Source organism: Halichondria panicea, chromosome 6 (assembly GCF_963675165.1).
Source record: "Halichondria panicea chromosome 6, odHalPani1.1, whole genome shotgun sequence".
NCBI lineage: Eukaryota > Metazoa > Porifera > Demospongiae > Suberitida > Halichondriidae > Halichondria > Halichondria panicea.
Window position 1 is genome coordinate 6,360,173 of NC_087382.1, and position 7,681 is coordinate 6,367,853.

Genomic DNA, 7,681 nt, shown 5'->3' on the forward strand with positions numbered 1-7,681 from the left:
CAAGTATCGCAGCAGGATTATCACAAACAATCATTTGCCTCTTTTTTGTGTCTTTGGCCATTTTTTTCCACTACAGTATAGGCAGTCTCAATTAAACTTCGGACGAAACGCGGATAGTTTCTACACTGACAAAACAGTATACAGTTCATTTAGTCTAGAGAGTAGATTACCACAAATGTGTGAGTAGTTGTACTTAAATGTAAATATCTTTTGATTGGAGCATTTCTAAGAAATGGTGTTGATACCCGTGTGTAGATGAATGACTGAACTACAACATATCCAAAAATGTTTCCATAGAAACATAAGGTGGTGGGTTTGTGGTGATTAATAGAACAACAGCAAATTGTTATAGTGGGTAATCGGTTAGAGTAATAAAACAGTAATCTAGTACAGCTAAGGTCCTAGACTTCATCACATAATTGTTCAATGGTTTAGGTATCCTGGCCATCCCTTTATGGGTGTTACAAATGTTCACAGTGTTTATAATTCATGATTTACTGGTTTTCAGGTACACTTTTGGTTAGAGTAATAACTTTTTTTAAATTAATAGCTTACCTTTCAAATTTCTGTAGTAAGTTTACAGATAAATGAGCTACATTTTGATACCAAGAACATCCTATATGCTTATTCCATTGCTGAGATAACACTGAAAAGCTACATAATTTACTATTTTCTACTGTTTTGATGACATCAGCAGCTACAAACCACAAACCAATGATGCTTTAATCAACCACAAAAGTAATTAAGAGTGGGCGTACAGTTATTGTACGCCCACTTACGTGGTTAATTACAGTGTCATCGATTTGTGGTTAGCAGCTTGTGATGTCATCAAAACGGTAGAAAATAGTAGAATATGTAGTTTTTCAGTGATATCTCAACAATGGAATAAGTATAGAGGATATTCTTGGTATCAAAATGTAGCCCATTTATTTGTAAACTTACCAGAGAACTTTTAAAGCTAAGGTATAAAATTTTCAGAAGATATTACTCTAACTAAAAGTGTACCTAAAAACCGGTAAATCATGAATTATAAACACTGTGAACATTTGTAAGACCCATAAAGGGATGGCCAGGATACCTAAACCATTAAACAATTGTGTGATAAAAGTCTAAGACCTTAGCTGTTTAAGGTTAGTGTTTTATTACTCTAACCGATTACCCACTATAACAATTTGCTGTTGTTCTATTAATCACCACAAACCCACCACCTTATGTTTCCATGGAAACATTTTTGGATATGTTGTAGTTCAGTCATTCATCTACACACGGGTATCAACACCATTTCTTAGAAATGCTCCAATCAAAAGATATTTACATTTAAGTACAACTACTCACACATTTGTGGTAATCTACTCTCTAGACTAAATGAACTGTTATAGATACTAGTGCGCATACGCAAACCTTGCCTCGAGGTGGGCCTCTCTAGTCTACTATCCCTTTCCTTGCCATTTGTGAAATCTGGAACAGGAGCGTCTTTAGGTCGATCAATTAGTGTGGATCCGGCCTCACCACGCCTCCATGTCATTCTATTAGTCTAGATCCGGCTAGCAATTCTAGCTGGGACTCCCAGTTCTAGCTCGTTTTGTTTAGCGTGTCAGAGACTGGGAGAAGATGATTGGCACTCCCTGGCTCCTTTGGATGTACAGCTGTCCAGATCCCTAGAACATACCCTCCATTCTGACGAGTTATCAGTGCATAGGGTGCTTACTAGATTCTTGCCAGCCAGTACAGTTCAAGCTACACACAGCACCGCTCAACTATTCTCTACCCCATTATCTAGCTAAATCTGGTCCAACTAGACAGCAGACACAGCTAGTTAATTCAGTAAAGCCAGGGGTAGCCCTACTTCTACGGTTGTTCAGTACCCACGGTAACAATTCCTCTGGGCTGGGCTAACTAGTTGAGCCACGCCTCCCAATTCTCAAGGCTAGGTACATGTCTCTGTCTAGCTGCTTCTTCAGCTTCTTGCTCAGTTTTGTGGCTTAGAGAAAGGCCAGCTACTCAGGGGGAAGAGTCCAGATGAAAGTCTGGCAGCCAGGTGACGTCCAAACGGTCAGTTATTCGTTCCACCAACTTTTTAATCTAGTCTAGTCCTGCTTGCACTGCTACTACTACTGCTACTCTTCCTACTACTACTGCTGCTACTCTCCCTAGCTAGTCAAAGGTTTCTTTTTTTTTTTTTTTTTAACTACATATGCACAAAGAGACATCAAAGCTTACATCAAAGGACACAGATTTTTAGCCTACTTGACTGATAAGGCCGTTACCTAGACTACAGTTTGTTTGTCAGGGAGGAGCTCACATACAACTTCATCTAATTCATCATAACGATTCGTTACCGTTGTTGTAATTTCTACAACAGATTGCCAAGGAAAGAGATATAGAGGAAGGCAATGGTGCATGGAGATGAAAACAGCTAGTGCGCAGGATGTTCTCCAGAGGTTGAAACTTGCTGTCCAAATTCGGCACGATACGGGAGAGATGGGACCATTTGCTGTATTAATGCACTCAAATATATGACTAGATGACAATCTGGAAGAGGTTGCTCTAATTAGCTGCATCGGGATATTTTGAAATTAGGACATCCTTCACGGTTGATAGGGTGGCAGGTGTTCCAGCTTTGTCTTTGAGATGAAGAAATCCCCTTTGCCCTTATTGTATAGCAACTGCAGAGCAGCATGAATCTTGCCTTAAAACATCAATTTGGCAAATTCTCCCCAATGACACAGATGTCTTTGCCTTTGCCTTGCAGATGTCTTTGCCCTGCCCACAAGATTTGGGGGCCTGGGCCTATACGCAACCCAGCAAAGCAGTGTGATCTACGTACAGTTCTCTGCCTCCCAGTCGGTCACATAATAGTTTAGCATTGTACACTGGATTTTTATTGCTTTAAATGCATTGAATGACTGTCTGAAAACCAAAACTGACTTGTCCTATAGCTAGAAATTAGTACAACAGATTAGTCTGGGTTCTCAACTATTAATATCTTGCTAATCAAGAATGTCTAGTAATGGCTCCCTATATTGCTGTTGTGCAGTTGAGTGGTCAATTGTCTTCTGTGAATTGCCTTCTCCAGCACGTCTCCGCTTATATGTGATGTAACTGGATTTTACTCTATAGTAAAAGTGGTATACAATGGTCGCTATGAATTGAACAAATACAACTCCCACTGATGTGTAGGTAACTGCTATGTCGTCTTTAGAGTTTGGCTGTAAGTAGGGCTTTGTGATAGCAAGTAACGTAAGGTTTGCAATGTACGATACTTCAAGAATTGACAGCAGCAGTGATTTGTACATTGTACCGCATAGTAGACCATGGATGAATAATGCTAGACCAACAATTGAGATAGCCAGTATGTTTATTCTGGGCATTACTGCAGATGTTAGAGCAAATAACACTAGGAGAACGACTCGAATCATTAGCAAGAGACCGACCCAATACTGATGCTTTAGTTTGAATTTACCCAGGAAAGCATCAAAGAATGGTCGCCACCTGTTTATCCAACGCAGTAGTTTCAAATTAGATTTTTGTCTGAGGCACTTGTAAGTTAGCATTACAAATGTAAATGGAAACCAAAGTAGAAGCAAGGTAGATAAAGCTGCAAGGAAAATGATACAATGAGGTGCTCCAAAGTAAGAAACATTTCCATCAAACGACCACACCACTCTAATGTCGTGGGGATGCTCAAGGACAGAGAATTCAAAAGCAGTGATTATTGTGCGTAGCAGTTTTGTGTAGGAGAGGAGAACGAGTGTAGCAAGTACAGGTACCGAATTGTTACCAAATAACTTACTGGCCCTTGTTGAATAATGAGAAACAATAATAATACTTAATGTTATCGACCAAATGTACAGTGGGAAGAGGAATTGTAGCCAGGTTTTCCAGTACGCTGTCATTCCAACAAAGAAACATGTTTCGATTCCAAGGTCAAGGTTCAACCAAGCAATAAAAACATTTAAAAACGACATAAATGAATACGAGTTGTCAGATATATTTACAGGAAGCAAGATACTTTTGTTGGCCCATATGATGTTTGCATAAAACAAGAGACCATTGATTGTTCCCTTGGTAACGGTCAAATCCAGAATTTTAATGAACGCCACAAGAACAAAACCAGCAACTATAAACACTATCAATAGAGAAACATGCTTATTGTCGCAGGAAAGGCATCGTGATGTGCCTAACACTAGACTAAGATTGCCATAGCAACCACCACAGAGCACACCGGAATGGTTAAAGGTACATTGTGTGTCAGGGGAACGAAGGTCAACAGAGATGTTGTCCTGTTTACAATAGCTATGAGGGCAATATTTGTGAATGATGAAACTAGTGGTCAAGTTTTCATCATGATTGGCACTCAACCAAATAGTTCCACTGCGATAAACTAAGCCTGTATGATTTTTTATTATGCAAGATGTGATCCCTTTCTCTACTAGTTGATTGTGACATGAGCAAATGTACGGTGGTGAGCTAGTGAGGTTGAATCCTGCTGGACATGCTTCCAGAAATATTTGTAATTTAACTGGGACCACTAAAAGTTTGTCCTTGATTGTTCTGAATTTTTTGTACTTCTGGGTATAATCATGAACCATTTTTTCTACTTCTAGTCTGTCAATAGGACCAGATACTTGCCCAGTTGTGAGTATAAGAGAATATGTTGCTTGCTCTTCAGATGCTTGAACCGTGATATTCAGATCAGTGCACTTTCGATGATCTGTAATCTCTTGAACGCGTTGACCAACAGCGATAGAATTGTTTTCAGATGAGGGTACTGTGTATACAACTCCTTGAACTGTCCCAAAATCATAACCAACAACAACGAGAGATACAGTAAACAGCTCTCCTGCATAGCGAGGTGGTAGTTGTCTGTATATGTAATCCATGTTTGCACATTCGGGAACACCATGCTCATTACACAAACACACTCGTGAAGGGTTAGAGGTCACAGAGGAAAGACTGACATTTGCAATGATTATTTTAAATTGTCGAACCAGAGAAGTTGTAACTGTATCTTGACATCTACGTTGCAGTGCACTCCCATATATATTGTCTCCTCCATTACTTGCATAATTGCTCATAAATGTCCAATTGGTGGATCTTGTCAACTGTAAAGGATTTTGAATAATGGAACCTGTTCTTGCAAAGCATTTGTACGATGCTTTTGTATTCTCCTCCACGTATATGGCACCACCTACTTGGTTAGCTCTATTGTTAGCAAAATATAGTGAAGAGAAATTGCCCATGTAAATCCTTGAGTAATGCAAAGCCATTGCACCTCCCCTTACCCCCGTGTTGTTGATAAATACATTCCTACCATGAAACACTATGCTACTTGACACGGAAGCAATAGCAGTTTTTCCGTTATCAATAAAAGTACATCCATTAATAATACATGCCTTGATTTCAACAACATTTACAATCCCGTCTGAATCCTGATAAGGCTGATTGCCGATGAACACTGATTTCTCCAGTAATAATACAATCACTGACGTTATTTCATCTCTCCCAAACAAAACGTCATATTGTCTTGTCCTCTCAATCTTCACAACATATTTATTTTCCCTGAATGTTGAATTTACAATGTTGATGTTCACAGCTGCATTTATTTGAGTCGGCACTAATGTATAAATGCAATGCAAATTATCCTCAAGAAGTGTGTTTGTAATGTTCACAGTGTACTGTGATCTGCAAACAGCTTGGGAATCAATGTATGTACCCGTGACAGAATCACTGCTTACTGGGAAATAGAACACCCTCTTTCTTCCAACAACGGATGAGTTTGTCATAGTAAGTATCACGGTAGAACAATGAATATAACTCATATGCTTAAAGTTAACAAATGTTCCATTTCTTTGAGCAAGTTTCGTGTCAGCTGTCACATTATTCAAATGGATATTAATAGAATTATAGGCACCAGGACCATAAATTCTGAATATCCCATCATCGTGAAGAAGAAAAGTTGAACACCCTGTCATGATGATATTCAATTTATTTTGATTGCCAAACATATGTGACAGGCTCTAGGAAAACCAGACTATTGGAGCAGACTAAAATTTTGGTGATTAATGTACCAAATGATAGAGCAGAGCATTGCCTACACAATGATATGCTTAGTGTTCACATACCTAGTTTCATACCCGAGTTATGCGCGTTGGAAACTCGAAGCCGTAAAATGTAGTATCGAGAAAAACGGCTCTCAAAGATTGCTTAATTAGGAAAAATAAGGTAATAGCGAAAGTTTGGACGAAGCGTTTCGATGGAAAGAGTTGGATTTAGAGCATCAGATTTTACAGAGAGGTAGTAGAAGGACTGTAGATACTTATACATCAATAACATTTTATTTGAGATTTTATACTGTAGGCATAAATTTAGCTGTAGCTCAATACTAAATTCTGCTCCAATAGTCTGGTTTTCCCAGAGCCTGTCACATATAAAGATCAGATGCTCCATCAATAGTTGAGTAATTTGCTTCAACATTTAGAGTGTTATTGCTCCCTAGAATGATGTTGAGAAAGGTTATTTTTGATACTGTAAATCCATAAACAGTACTATGCACTAGTATTACATTCAATACTCTGCACTGATACTTATTTTTTATGTTTGTCTCGATTAATGCTGATTTTACCAGTTTTAACGACATCATTTGTTCCGTACCGGTTTCTTCTGTGCATGATTCTATTACTGACCTTAAAAAGAAGCAATTTTTAACCAGAACGTTTTGGCCAGTTACCCTAATAATCTTAACTTCAACATGAAGATTACGGAGGAGTATTGTTCTTGCGATAATGTCCCACACATCTATATTAAAAATTGAGAGCGAAGAAATTTCCAGAGACGTAATATTACGAAAGTGTATGGACACCCTGACTAGTTTAGTGACACCAGTTTCATTGGTAACGTTTGTATAGTATGCTCTTAATAATAGTTGCTTTGTGTTAGCAATAAGCAATACAGGAAAAATTTGAAAATTGTGAGCATGGTTACCACGTAAAAAGATTAAACTTACATTTGTTTTGTTAGAAAGTAACTCGGATCCTTGCTGGCAATAATATTGTAGAGTATGACAGTTGTTTGTTGGACATGTTGTGTTGCTTTGATCCGCAGGAACAACAAAATACTCCACTGAATTTACCTGTATAGCTGCTGCAAGTATCGACAGTAGCAGTGCTGTAAACATTTTAGTAGCTAGCTGGTATAATTATCGATATTATGTTGCTTCTGTATAGAATGCATGTATATAAATGAACACTATAATTCCAGCCAGGCATGGTATAATGATATTGGTCAGATTCGAATATTTCCCAAAGTTTTAGTTTACAGTGAATGAACTACTGTCACCCCAGAGGACAAACAGTCCCCTGTGTTTTAGTACTGAACTGCTTAGTTACTGAATAACATTTCACTTTGAATGCAACATCAAGCATTTTTCCCAAAGTTTTAGTTTACAGTGAATGAACTACTGTCACCCCAGAAGACAAACAGTCCCTTGTGTTTTAATACTGAACTGCTTAGTTACTGAATAACATTTCACTTTGAATGCAACATCGAATATATTTCCCAAAGTTTTAGTTTACAGTGAATGAACTACTGTCACCCCAGAGGACAAACAGTCCCTTGTGTTTTAATACTGAACTGCTTAGTTACTGAATAACATTTCACTTTGAATGCAACATCGAACATA

At 38.2% G+C, this 7,681-nt stretch overlaps 1 long non-coding RNA gene across 1 annotated transcript; it reads right to left on the reverse strand.

Annotated features, from left to right (window-relative positions):
* Positions 1–2,150: 2,150 nt before the first annotated feature.
* LOC135336802 (uncharacterized) lies at positions 2,151–7,672 on the reverse strand. The gene is made up of 2 exons (XR_010394941.1): positions 7,007–7,672; positions 2,151–6,798 (listed from the first exon to the last, which is right to left on the reverse strand). It is a non-coding gene; the product is annotated as an uncharacterized LOC135336802 (long non-coding RNA).
* Positions 7,673–7,681: the final 9 nt, after the last annotated feature.